Source organism: Seriola aureovittata, chromosome 10 (genome assembly GCF_021018895.1).
Source record: "Seriola aureovittata isolate HTS-2021-v1 ecotype China chromosome 10, ASM2101889v1, whole genome shotgun sequence".
In the NCBI taxonomy this organism is placed as follows: Eukaryota; Metazoa; Chordata; class Actinopteri; order Carangiformes; family Carangidae; genus Seriola; species Seriola aureovittata.
Window position 1 is genome coordinate 17276740 of NC_079373.1, and position 12893 is coordinate 17289632.

Below are 12893 nucleotides of genomic sequence, written 5' to 3' on the forward strand. Positions count from 1 at the left end.
CTGAACAGAGAAATGGAATGATGAAAGGAAAACACCAGAGGGGATGGGGGAGGACAAGTGGCTCTTTTAATGACTCTGGAGTGTGATGGGAATGCTGTTAATGAGGAGGGCTGGGATAAGAAGCTATGCTTCCCACGTAGAGACAGACAAGCCTGGGAGGAGTCTGAAGAACAACTTGGCTCGGCTTGCGTGGTGCAGATCCAGCTGAGTAAAGCCAAGCAGAGCTCTGCAGACCACAGGAGTGTGGGATGAATAGAATTTGACTGTGAGGCAGGCAAAGATGGCATCGAGAATGAGCAGCTCCTCCTTTTCTTCTCCTCTTCCCCCTTCTCCCAGAGAGACAGTGGCAGCTCTCTGGTGAAGATCAGAAAGGTGGGAGATGGAAAGTGAGCGGGAGTGGGAGAAAGAAGGAGAAGAGAGAGACAGTAGCCCCAGGAGGGTACATCTCCAGTCAGTAATTCCACTGGGGCTCTCCCCACCGCTCTTAAGTTTCCATCTCCAGATGAAAAATAAATAACCTCTTCAGACGGCCTCCCTCTCCTCTGAGAAAAATAAGAGAGCTTTCACATGAGCAGTTTTCACTTTCCATATAGTTATCTCTCTGTCTCCCCTCTTTAAGTCTATCTTTTTTCACACACCATCACATGTGCACTCTGTCCATATATGTAGATGACCACAGCATGTTCATGTTCCATACGGTATGATGAAACAATAAACTCAAAATTCATATCACATGCAGTATATGGATGTGCACACACAGTAAGTACAGAGCAGTGAACATGGCTGAGGCATGATTCAATCTACTGTATGTATATTAGAAAGCATTTACTATTACATATAAATCTGCTCATCAACCCAAAAGTAAAGTTTGTTCTGCCAGCAAATAAAGTGGCTGAAATTCATTTAACATGCACGATTTAACACTTACCCTGAATCATCTTTTTTGTCTTTATTGTTACCCATTTTAACACCTTCAGATTCAAGATGACTCATCCCCTGAAGTATTAGATGCATCTCTCCACCTCCACCCTCTGAGTCCCGTCTGCTACAAGCCTGTGTTATCAGCTTTTGTCAAGGTACATAGTACAATGCTGCTTTTGTACATGGAATAAAGAACATTTACTTATCTCTTCCTCAATGGAGCATTTTTGCTCCCTGTGCAAGCACGACTGGCAGAGCATAGCAGCTGGTGCTGCCAGGCACTGAAGCTAAAGGCTAGTCTGGCGCGAGATTGTTCTGGAAAATGCTGTAAGACGGATGGCCTCGTCAAGAGAGAGACTCATGGCCGATTGTGCATGACGAGTGCTCCCTGCTATCTGATTCTTCTCCCTGGGCTTTCATGCAAAAAGCTGAGCAGAGGAAAAGATGTCTCTCGTTTGCATGTGTGTGTGTGTGTGTGTGTGCCTGATTGTCCACTTTGCACTTGTCAATACAAATGCTTCATTATACATTCAGCGTTCTTCTTTTTTTTTTTTATAATAATAATTTTGCTACGCCCACTGGCACAAAACAGCCAATGTCATGGTCTGATAATTCAAATGTTAATATTATAAACTGTGAGAACGTCTAATACAAACATTTTCCTCCTCTAAATGACACAACAGTTTTGTAACTTGGCTCTGGACAGACACACATGAACACAGAAAACATACAGAAGCTCACTTCCTCTCTTCACCACTATTTGTGTATCTTCCGCCGCCTGCGTTTCGCATGATAATGTCCAGAATTATAATCTGGCCTTCATATTACCTCCTGCCTCTGGTTACATGTCAGCATTTCCTTTCTTAACTCTACTGTCAACTTCAACTCCTGATACCTGCTTAGCGCTGATATCGTACTGTAAATCCGCTTAGGATCCCTCGTGTTGAGCCCAACAGGGAAAAGGGGTAGCTGCAGTCCTGTACGCTCACTCTCCTGCATGGTTCATAGCTGTAGCCTGATCAAAAGTCTTTTGTGTGATTTTGAAATGTGTCCTCATGAATTTTCAGCGAGCCGGGCGAGGAACCGTCTCAGTATGTGGAAACAGACATGCGTGCACTAAGTGTACTGGGTTTTCCTATGTTAGGCTGAGAAAGAGAGGAAATGTTCAAATAAACTCTTGGCATGTATTGCAAATAAAAAACCAAACAAAGCTTTGTTCATCAAGCACTGTGTAGACTGTGGTGCAGACATAAATGAACATACACATATATACGTATAAAACAAGTCTCAAGCCCTGCGGCTGCCTGGCAATCTTCATTACACCACGCTATTTTGAATCATGTGATGAAGAAACAATGTTAAGTTTATCCTGAGGATAGAGTGAGAAAAAAAGGTCATGGGAACATTAAAAATCAATCCATTCTCAAAATCTTGAATACATTTTGCAAAATTCATTGCAATATTCCTCATATGCGAGATTTCTTATTTGCAAACTAAGCACACGCACGGGGTGGCAGAAGACGGAAAGGCCAAAGGGTCACGTACATGAAAAGGGTTGATCCTTTGGGGAGCACAAATATGTAAAGTAAATGTTGTTGCAGTCTGCCCATTAGGATTTAATACTGCCTGTGTAAAAGTGGAAACACTCGCCTGATAGCAGCAGGAAAGGAGAGTCAGTTAAGCTTTATTTATTCAGGAAGTCACAGGAAGATCAGAATACAAAAGAGACCTGAGAACAAGACTCATGCTCTGGGGATCACAGATACCCAAAGCAGATTACATTAGAAGAAGTCAATTCATTTTTAATATCTTGCGTCTAAAGTTGACAACTTGACTGAGTTGTAGCATCAGACAAAAGCTCCTGTAGTGTCTGAAATGGAAAGGGTTCAACCTCTGGAGTGTGGAACTTTTGCCAGAATGTTGACACCAGAGGAAAGGTCAAAGGGTCACCAAAAAAAATGAGGATGGGTCCTTTATGCAACATGAACATCCATAGCTAATCTCTACCTAACAGCAGTGCTACACAAAAGGTCAAGAGGGGGTCGACAAAATCAACCTAAATCACTCACTCCAGACCACAAATATCCATATTAAATGTCACGGCAATCTAGCCAATGGTTATTGGGCCAAATGATCAACCTACCCTAGTCATTGTTGATAGCAGAGCAAAAAAATCAAACTGAATTGACAACAATTGTGCTGATGCAACAAACTATTAAATATTTTATGCAGTTTAGTTCGCACACTCTCACTGCCTTCAGCTTTTTATTTTTTTGTTTTATAGCATAGTTAGACAGAGATGCATTTCATCATAAAACTGTTTAATGTGACTGTACCAAGATATCAGTTCATGCATCAAATGGGACATGAGCTGAAGCCTGCTATTTAATTCCTGAAGAAAAATCCAAATGAGTAACTTCTGAAGAAAGAACAGAAACGCGGGGGTGGGTTGGGGGCTTAGAGAATATCTGTCAAATTTGTCGGTTTGCTCTGTTCCTTTGACGGTGCTGCACACTAGCCACTTGAGCTACTGCTCTCATCTCTTCCTGGAGGCTGACACGCCCAGTGACTCACCATGATGTCCATCACACCAGGAAATGAAATGAATTATAATCAAAAAGAACTCCACTGCCCTACTCTGTTCCTCTTCCTTTTGTGTGTGTGTGTGTGTGTTTGTGTGTGTGTGTCTCACCTTCTTTTCTTCTCACCTTGTCTCCAAGTTTTTCATTTAGCATTCAGCTTACATATTATTGTTTACCGTGTCCTCTTACCTCACGTTTCTTATATTATCTGTTTTGATCTTGTCTCATTTTTGTCTCACACTTATTAAAAAACTGGAATTGTAAGCAGTCAGTTTGAATTAGCTTCCTATTGTACAATCTCAATCGATTTGCATTACATATGCTGATTGGCTTAGTGTGTTCTGCCTCCTGTATCACCCTGCGTTAGCATGGCATCCATTCTCATGCAATTTCCTTCTTCAGGGGCATTTGCCAGCCTTTCATATGAGAGCCAGACATTTCGAGGGAGAGATTTCATATTGGTAATTTACTCCCCTCTCTCTCTCTGGGGCTAACCAAGCAGTCTGTGCCTTTCATCTTCCATACTTCTCCTCAGACTACCTTTTGCCTCGACTTTTCTCCCTGCCATTTGAGTGTTGGTATTGTGTTCCTATTTGCTTCCCTCCGAATGTTCCCCTCTTTCGTGTCATCCTTAATGTCTTCCTCTCCGAGTATAACCATCTTTGTGTAATTCTCTCATCCCTAATGAAAGGATCTCCATGAAAACAGATCACAATGTCTTCAAAGATTCTAACATTTTTGATGGGGCCAAACCAATTACCTCTCACAACATGACTAACTGACAGCTGGTGTGTATACTGGTGAAACCCCTAAGACAGGAGGGTGACTATGAATCTATTTCACAGGCAGATGAGTAGAAGGAACATTTCCTTGTCAAAAATAATTAATCAAAGAGACGAGACTGGCCTGAGTGAAACCAAGAGGCAAGGGAATATTTGATGTGCAGTAAAACTCTTCTTATCACAGTTACCTTTTCTCCTCCTCTTCTTGTCTCTGTTACTCTATTTTCCTCTATAGCCCAATATGTCAGCCTTTCTTCCTCTACAGAACATATCTCATCCCTCCCCTCCTGCTTGAAATCTCTTTGGACTCCAAATGCTAATTCAGTCAGGCACTTAATCAGACATATTAATTCCATATCTCCCCTGATTGCACTAATTCCACTCTGCAATGAGTTTCTCTGCAGCATCCCTTTGGTGCAGCAGAATTTTAAACTGTGGGGCTAAACCATGGTCTGCATTTGAAGGCATTTCTTTTACAACAAACTGTGTCGACAACAAATGTATGGCAAGGATAATATGCTGCGGATGTCACGTCACGCTGCTGTCTGTATTTTATCATGTGTTGCTGTTATCCTTCAGCCCCTACAGCCATTTCAATTCCATTGGACTTGTAGACAGCCATGTTTTGTGTCAGTCTGAAAAGAAGTGCATGAAGCCATCCTATAAACAAAACAGACCTCATGATTTGCCAGTGTGCCAATTCCCAAAAAGAAAAAAAAAAAGGGAAAATCTGGCAAAAATGTCCCCTGCGTCTGAATCACTCTGGCTAAGCGACACATTATCTGTCTGTATTTCAAGAAAGTCTGGCTGGCAGTGGCAGTGATAAATTGACAGTAAATCCATTATAAAGTGGAGGCACATGTATTCCAGTACAAACACACACACACACACACACACACACACGTTTGTATGGATATCTTTGTCATTGACATAATGCATTCCCTAGCCCTTCACCCTAACCGTAACCATCACAACTAAACACCTAACCCTAACCTACACCTAATTATAACCCTAACCCTTAAACCAAGTCTTAACCCCTCAAACAGTCCTTTAAACGTCTGGCATTTTGGTCCGTACTAAGCTGTCTGGACCCCACAAGTATAGTGGGCTCCCAGTTTTCGGACCCCACGAATACAGCAAGGGAAGCCCACATACAAGCACACAGAGATAAACAGAATATACCAGAAAAGCCTGTAAGCTCTCATATTGTCTGCTGACAAATGTACATAGCTGAGACGTGTATTAATTAAAATCATATTAAAGTACTGATTTAGCCGCATTCTAATTTAATGAAGTCACAGATCATGTAATTGAGAGAATTACAAAATTGCATTCTTTGTTCCAGATAATTGTATTCCATCTTAATGCCTACTTTAAAGTCCATTAATTTGTTTTATCTCGTCACCATCGCCTTCCTTGGACTTTTTTTTTTTTAATAGAAAATATGGCTTTGGAATCCCTGTTTGCAGTTGCATTATGTCAAAGCAAACCACAGAGATTTCATGGATCTATTTAAACTTCTTGATATGATCTCTCCGCCCGTACCAGCAAAAATCAGAAGGTATTGTCTATGTTGTATCGTTTAATAACACAAGTATCTATCTATCTATCTATCTAGCTATCTACTTCCTTACTGTCTGGTCACTTAGGGATTTGGCCCGGCGAGGGCCCTCTACAGGGATGGATTTATCATTAGATAATGACAAATGGCAGGCGTAGCTGAGCTGATTTCAGCACTTACTGCTCCTTTGGGAGCCTGTACTCACCACACTGCAAACCACAGTGACCACCCCCACCCAAGATCTTAATTGAACGAGTGACTGTACAGCCAATTGATTCAGCCTGACATGCATTTCTGGTCATTTCCAGTCGGTGACCAGTCGTGTGACCCGCGGGTCAAAATATGCTGCAATCTGGAGCAGAAGGTACTGACATTAGTCTTGATTTGTTGGACTACTACTCTTTCAGAGAGGGGCTTTATCTCTGTGGGTTCATGGGAGATAAAGAGAGAAGAAGAAAAAATGGCCGAATAGATCTTTGATATCCCGCCGACCCCTAAAGGTACGACTAGAAGTTATTGGACTGACTGATGCTGAAGATGTGATGACATAATAAATGCTGCCTATCTATGCAAAATATAAGGTGGCAATAAAATGTTTCTGGAGATGCAATCGCTGTGATGTATAGTAGGTGCTACACCTTGATGATTTTTATTTTTTCACTCTATTTTAAATGCAGTAGTTGAATGTTTGTGATTCAAGTTTCTGTTTCAAAAGGTAGTAATTCAGTCCTGCAGGGAGCAATCTGCTGTCTGTCTGTGTGACTTCACAAAATCGCTGACAGTGGCAGTGACATGCTTATGAAAATCATATGTTGATTGATCTGATGCAATGTGATGATATTCATAGCGGTTACAGTGTTACATTGCAGTTTTGTTTTTTAAATAGGGTAAATGGTACGGCCGCATATGAGCAAAAAGCTCGCCAGACACAATGACATTTTTAAGAGTAATAATTAATTTTGATAATTTTTGAGGATAAACCATAATGCTTGCAATTTGCTCTAGAAGCTTCCCAGTGCCTGATCAGAGCTGTGGCTGCTGCACTCTTATCCTTCAGTTAAATGGCAAAAGAGTGCATATGTACATAGAAAGACACTTTTTTTCATCTCTTTTCTCATCCTAGAAAGACTCAACCACCACTGAAGTAGCAGATGTCTCTGACAGAGCAGACTGTCTCTGTGTTTAAGGTTGAGTGTGGTTCTTTCTCTTTAATTAGAGAGAACATACTGTACATCTTTTGGACACATTTCGAAACACACAGACTAGAGAGCCGCTTTGAAAAATGTAATGATGCGTTGTGTTTTGTGTCAGAGAAGGAGGAAAGCTGGGCAGTGTGTGTGCGTTGCAATATTGATGTTGTTTATAATAACAACAATGATAATGATTACAACGGCAAAGCCCATATCCATCACCGCTATCATCTTCTTCGCGGGCATCATTTGTCAATCTTAGTGAAGTTTCAGCCAGAGAGCATCGGATAGGTCTTCCAACACGCTGCACTTCCTGTTGCTTTACTGTATGCTCCGGTTATGTCACTTGCATTACCAGGTCACCTTGTCAAGGTGGACAGCTACACAACAATTACAAAAACAATTCACCACTTCTCTCATACCATCATATGCTCATGTGATGTATGTACACCATAGGAGCAAAATGTACAGCTGGAGACTTGAGACTTAGACTGAATTTGGACTTAAAGGATAAGTCTGTTGATATTTTATATTTTTCTTATTGTCACCAAATCCCTTGAAAAGACCAAGATAAACAATGAATTGATCCTTCTAACAAATGTTGTGTGTGTATCCGCAGCCTGATATAGTAGCTTATTCCTCTGTGCCACAGAGCTCCTTTGTTGTCCAAAAAGTATTAAAAAAGCAAACAAAAAAAAAAACATCAGTGAGCCACACTGTTGCACTGGGTGACATGTTCCCTCATTTAGATGAACACGGGCACTGGAGTTTATTTTGAGTGAAACCCACATACACTATCCTGCTGCTGTAAATCTCACTAGAGCAGTGCCCAACTGTTTTAGAGCATTGTTTACATCCTCAGTAGGAACAAATGGGGTTCAGGCTTAGTGCATAAACACACTGGGAGATTTGGGAAGTAATGAGATACAGACTGATGCATTGTTTGCTCTTGTTTTTTCATTGGATTTGTCAAAAAAAATAAACTACAGAATATTACCAGCCCTATCCTTTAGGTCACTCATGTGAGGCTTGACATGGACTTGAGAGATGACTCTTTTAAGACTTCATGGCAAAAACACTTCAGTCTCAAGTTTATGTCCTGCAATAACAATAAAATACAAAAGACTTACCCATATAAATTTAAGCATTATTTATTATAATTATTGGTCCTCAAAAAAAACCCCAAAAAACAAAACAAAACAGGAAGATTTGCAACTGACTTGTGATTAACACTTGTGATTCACGTCAGAATCATCTTGTACTTGTGCTTTCACCCCAAACCGAGAGTCTCACAGGCAGCTGTCGTTAATTTTAAGCCTGCTCTTCTCCTCTGTTTGTCATCAGATGCACATTAGACAGGCAGAGATGTGTTTGCAACATTGTACAACCATTTGCCGCTGGTCATCTGGATGTAATGCAACTTTAATGTGGAAACAGTACTCAACTGCCAAAGCTGCATAAATGAGACACAGACGGCAAAACCCTTATCTTAAAACAAAGTCTGGGGGTCATGATAGGCACACACAATGATGTGGATCAAACACACACTTATTTGCACTCACAGTTCCTGCGCTGCAGTAATGGACGGCGGGCATGATGGAGAGCTTTATCTCCATTTGCCTTTGTCCCCCATAATTTATTCAGCAGGGTCTGTCCTCTGTGTTGTGAGTACGTGTCTCTGTGTGTGCAGGCTATGCACGCGTGTGCGTTGGTGAGGCTTTATGGCTTTGACTGTCCCCTTGTCCCTGGGGAATGAGTTCTTCCGACTTACAGTAGCATACTGTAAACCCCCTCTTGTTAGATAGAGGTTCTCAAAGGCCCTAAAATATCAGCATCAGCAGAGAGCGCTGAGGAAGTGGTTGAAAGGAAAACTAACAAGATGACTCAATGATTATTTAGAAACAGTAAAGAGAATTTTGAATTAGATGTATTCTGTCCTGGGGGTTTAAAAAAATTGCGTTTTTGGTAGCTGCGTAGATACATCATAATCTTTCCAAAACAGTGCATTATTCATGGCCTGTACTCCACCGAGCCCATGAAACACAGTGGCCGCGAACTGCATCACGGTGAATGTTGTCTTGTTTAAAGTATTCTTACAGTTTGCCTCTTGTCTTTTCAGGGCCAGAGTTTGGAAGTTAACATGAGGATGACCAGAGCCCCTCGGAACTGTGATTGAACTGGCAGGTAAGAAGAGAATCATGAGCTCGATCGCTTTCGTCCCTGGTGAAAAGGACACATGAACAGCCAATCTGATGCTTTCAAAGGAAAAGAAAGACAGATAAAGACAAAAAAGATACTTTTGGGTTTGTTCGTGGGACCAATCTGAACCCTTATTATGTGCCACAAGTACAAATCAATACAAATCATATTCAGCTCTTTTTTGAAAAAATATTAAGCGCTACAGAGAGAGATAGTGAGTACTTCAGAGTGGATACAGCTGTTTTTTTGTTGTTTTTTTTCTTTTCTTTCAGAGTACTCCCTGAAAATGGGCCTTTTCAGCCAAAATAAATCATCCTTATTATCTCAAACTACTGCTAATACACCTCTGAAAGTGTGGGGAACACACAGTTTCTCTTCTGTCTGCCCTGTGAATGCTGGGATTACCCTCCAGAACTTTGTGATCATAGGAAGGATTTAGTGGGGAAAGTAAATTAACGGCTGAATGAATGAACTGCAAACTACTTCTAGTTATTTACTTATTTTTAATGCTATTTCACAACTGAGCCATTGAGTTCTTTCTAAGATACGATATGTACGTTTTAAATCAGTGTGATTATAAGAGGGCAGACAAAGAAACACCATCAACTCAGAAAGGATGAAGGAGCAGCGATTGCCTCCTGAATGCTTGTTTTGGAAATGTCATCCCAGAAGTCCAGGGATGTTTTTTTTTTAATTGAGTAATTGAACTATACTTCAGGAGGGGAAAGCCTCTTGTTCTTTCAGCTTTACCTTCAAAGTCTGTATTATTGAACATCTCTGTGCAATCCATAAAGACTGAATCATTTGCACATCTGTTGAGACCACTCTTGGATTTGTTTAGCAGCTTGTCTGCAGAATAGTCATTTTTGGAGAATGGGCACATTATAGGGGAGAAATATTTGCACCACGGGGTGCATCGGGCCCTTTGAAATAGCGGCCATGCAGAGCAATTATTGAACATAACGACTCCCACAAGACGACTAACTGTTGCATTACACAAACACACCCATGACTAACAGGTGGGATTGTGGGTATATTGTGGGCATCCTTTGACTTTTCTCAGACGTAAACTCAGCGAGCGGAAACAACAACAACAACAATATATCAACAGCCAATAAACTGTTTTAGACTCTTTCATTGCTCTTTATGTGTGTTAGTCCATTAGCCTTGGATCCCAGCTGTTTGAGAGTGACACGACTGCTGCACTCAAACTCTTTTTATCCAAGGCCACAATACTGACAAGTACTGTGTGTAGTAATTTATTTTTGTCTGAATGATGTTGATTTATTGGTGAGGCCATAGCTTTGCATTTTTTTAGCAAAAAAAAGTTCTGTTGCTGTTCTGTGTATAGCAGATACACAGATGGTACATATGAACACATACAGCCCATAAACCTCAAGCTATAGTTCTAGCAATGCTGAGCACAAGGTCTTTCAAAAATAAGGCACCTATTTCACAAAAATACAAATGAATATCAGCTCTGTTACTGAAGGAGGTGTTTAGAGTTTGTTTGATCGATAGAAATGGACAGAGAGAGATTCAGTCTTATAGACTTTATTCAATCACAGCACAGTACAGAATGAGAAATGACATGCGGCTACTTTGATGCATGAGTAAGTCTGAGGGGAAAATGGAAAGAATAGAATGATATAAAGTTACTGAAGTGGAAAAAATAAGAAGAACTTTATGACTCTCAGCAGTGTTTCTGTGCTGGTACCTCTGCTCACATTGTAAGAAGTCTATTTTCACAAGACATTTCACCTTTGTGTCAGGCGAACTTTTTTTTTTTTTCCAGAGAGGGCTGCTGGCCCGCGCACAGAAATACGCCTCTGGTGTGAACAGCCCTGTGTAAGTCATGCGTGTAACTTCAACTACACGTCTGCTCTACTTTTGGTGTGAACCACTGTCGCAGTGTCAGGAAGCTTTTATTTCCAACCACTGTTCCTCTAGGCTGATGATACTGTTCAACTGTGTTGGCCATATGATGTCATAATGTTTGCATCTATTATCCCTGCCATAATATATCATTCTGGAACTTTTTTTTTTTACGGCTGATGCAGCAGCAAATCAGGCACTGACTCGAAAGTCACATATAAAAGTGGTGACTGTCAGATCTCTTTAAAAGCTAAATGGCACTCAACTTATTTGATATGACTCACATGAATAGTTGCTTTTATGATTCTCTTACTTCAAAGCTCCTTTTCATGTGGCGTTTCTCTTATTTTATCCACCCTTTGTATGTGAAGTCCCAGTGGGGCGAGAGATAAGGTTTCTTCATGGAAATAATATAGAGTTTGTGTAATGGAATAATTTCATGTGTTTTTATTTCCTCTAAAACGTAGCAAATTTCAGAAAAAAAAACAAAAAACACTTGGTGACATGCAAACAGTTCATTCAGAAAGTATTCATACCACTTCATTTTTTCATGTTGCAGCCTTATGCTAAAATCCTTTAAATAAATTTTTTTCTTGATCAGTCTACACTCAATACCTCATAATGACAAAGAAGAATTCTAGCAAAAGCAAAAGGAAAAACTCACATTAGGTCACATTGACATAAGCACTCAGACCGACTCAGTACTTATTTGAAGCACCTTTGGCAGCGATTACAGCTTCAAGTCTTCTTGGGTTTGATGCGACAAGCTTTACACACCTGGATTTGGGGATTTTCTGCCATTCTTCTCTGCAGATCCTCTCAAGCTCTGTCAGGTTGGATGGGGACTGTCAGTGGACGGCCATTTCCAGGTCTCTCCAGAAATGTTTGATAGAGTTCAAGTCAGGGCTCTGGCTGGGCCACTCATGGACATACACAGAGTTGTCCCTAAGCCACTCAGTTTTTCCTCAACCCTGCGTAGTCTCCCTCCCTGCCGCTGAAAAACACCCCCACAACACGATGCTGCCAGCACCATGCTTCACTTTTGGGATGGTATTGTGCAGGTGATGAGTGGTTTCCTCCAGACATGACACTTAGAATTGAGGCCAAACATTTCAGTCTTGGTTTCATCAGACCAGAGAATCTTGTTTCTCACAGTCCGAGAGTCCTTTAGGTGCTTTTTTTTTTTTTTTTTTTTTTACAAACTTTGACTGAGGAAAGGCTAGGGCTGGGCGATCTTACAGTCTTGTATTGTGGACAGTCTTACTTTGGCAGATATGCTCTACTATTCAGATGAATCATACAGATCATGTCATAAAAAATCTGCTATAATTAAAATTTTAAAAGTAAAAGTTCAATCGCTGCTAACCAGCCCATTGTTGATGGCAAAACAGCTAGCCTGCTAACTGCAGCTGGCAACAGCGGACCTTGTTCTGCTCTGCAGCTGCGGCGAGTCTGGCGTAGTGCCATATGTACTGGTTCAAGTACAGTACCAGTACAAGTGTCACCAGCTGCAGTCCAAGACATTGTTGTTGCAGTTCATCCGCGGGACAAGAGACCCGCCTGCAGGCAGGGAAACACAGAGCAGGATGAGCCGGGGCAGCGTCTGAACTTTCTAATTAAAGTACTTACATATAGCAGCTCATAAGCTGTTCAAACAAATACTCTATATGAAATAAGCAAAAAGTGTGATGTGTTGTGAAAGACAGCATTGTGGGTGAAGAATAGCAGCGAGCAGACAAACATCCAAAAGAAGAAGTGCCAAAGTGGCAGAAACATTTGAATC

General features: G+C 41.0%; 1 protein-coding gene across 4 annotated transcripts in view; it reads left to right on the forward strand.

Annotated features, from left to right (window-relative positions):
- Positions 1–12893, forward strand: part of lrrc4ca (leucine rich repeat containing 4C, genome duplicate a) — a 217512-nt gene that overhangs the window by 187460 nt on the left and 17159 nt on the right. For 3 of the 4 annotated variants that reach the window (XM_056387207.1, XM_056387209.1, XM_056387206.1), the window contains one exon: positions 9156–9220. The gene's annotated coding sequence lies outside the window, so the exon portion shown is untranslated. Of the gene's footprint in view, positions 1–977; positions 1077–9155; positions 9221–12893 lie in introns of all 4 variants that reach the window. The other variant, XM_056387208.1, reaches the window with a different exon arrangement.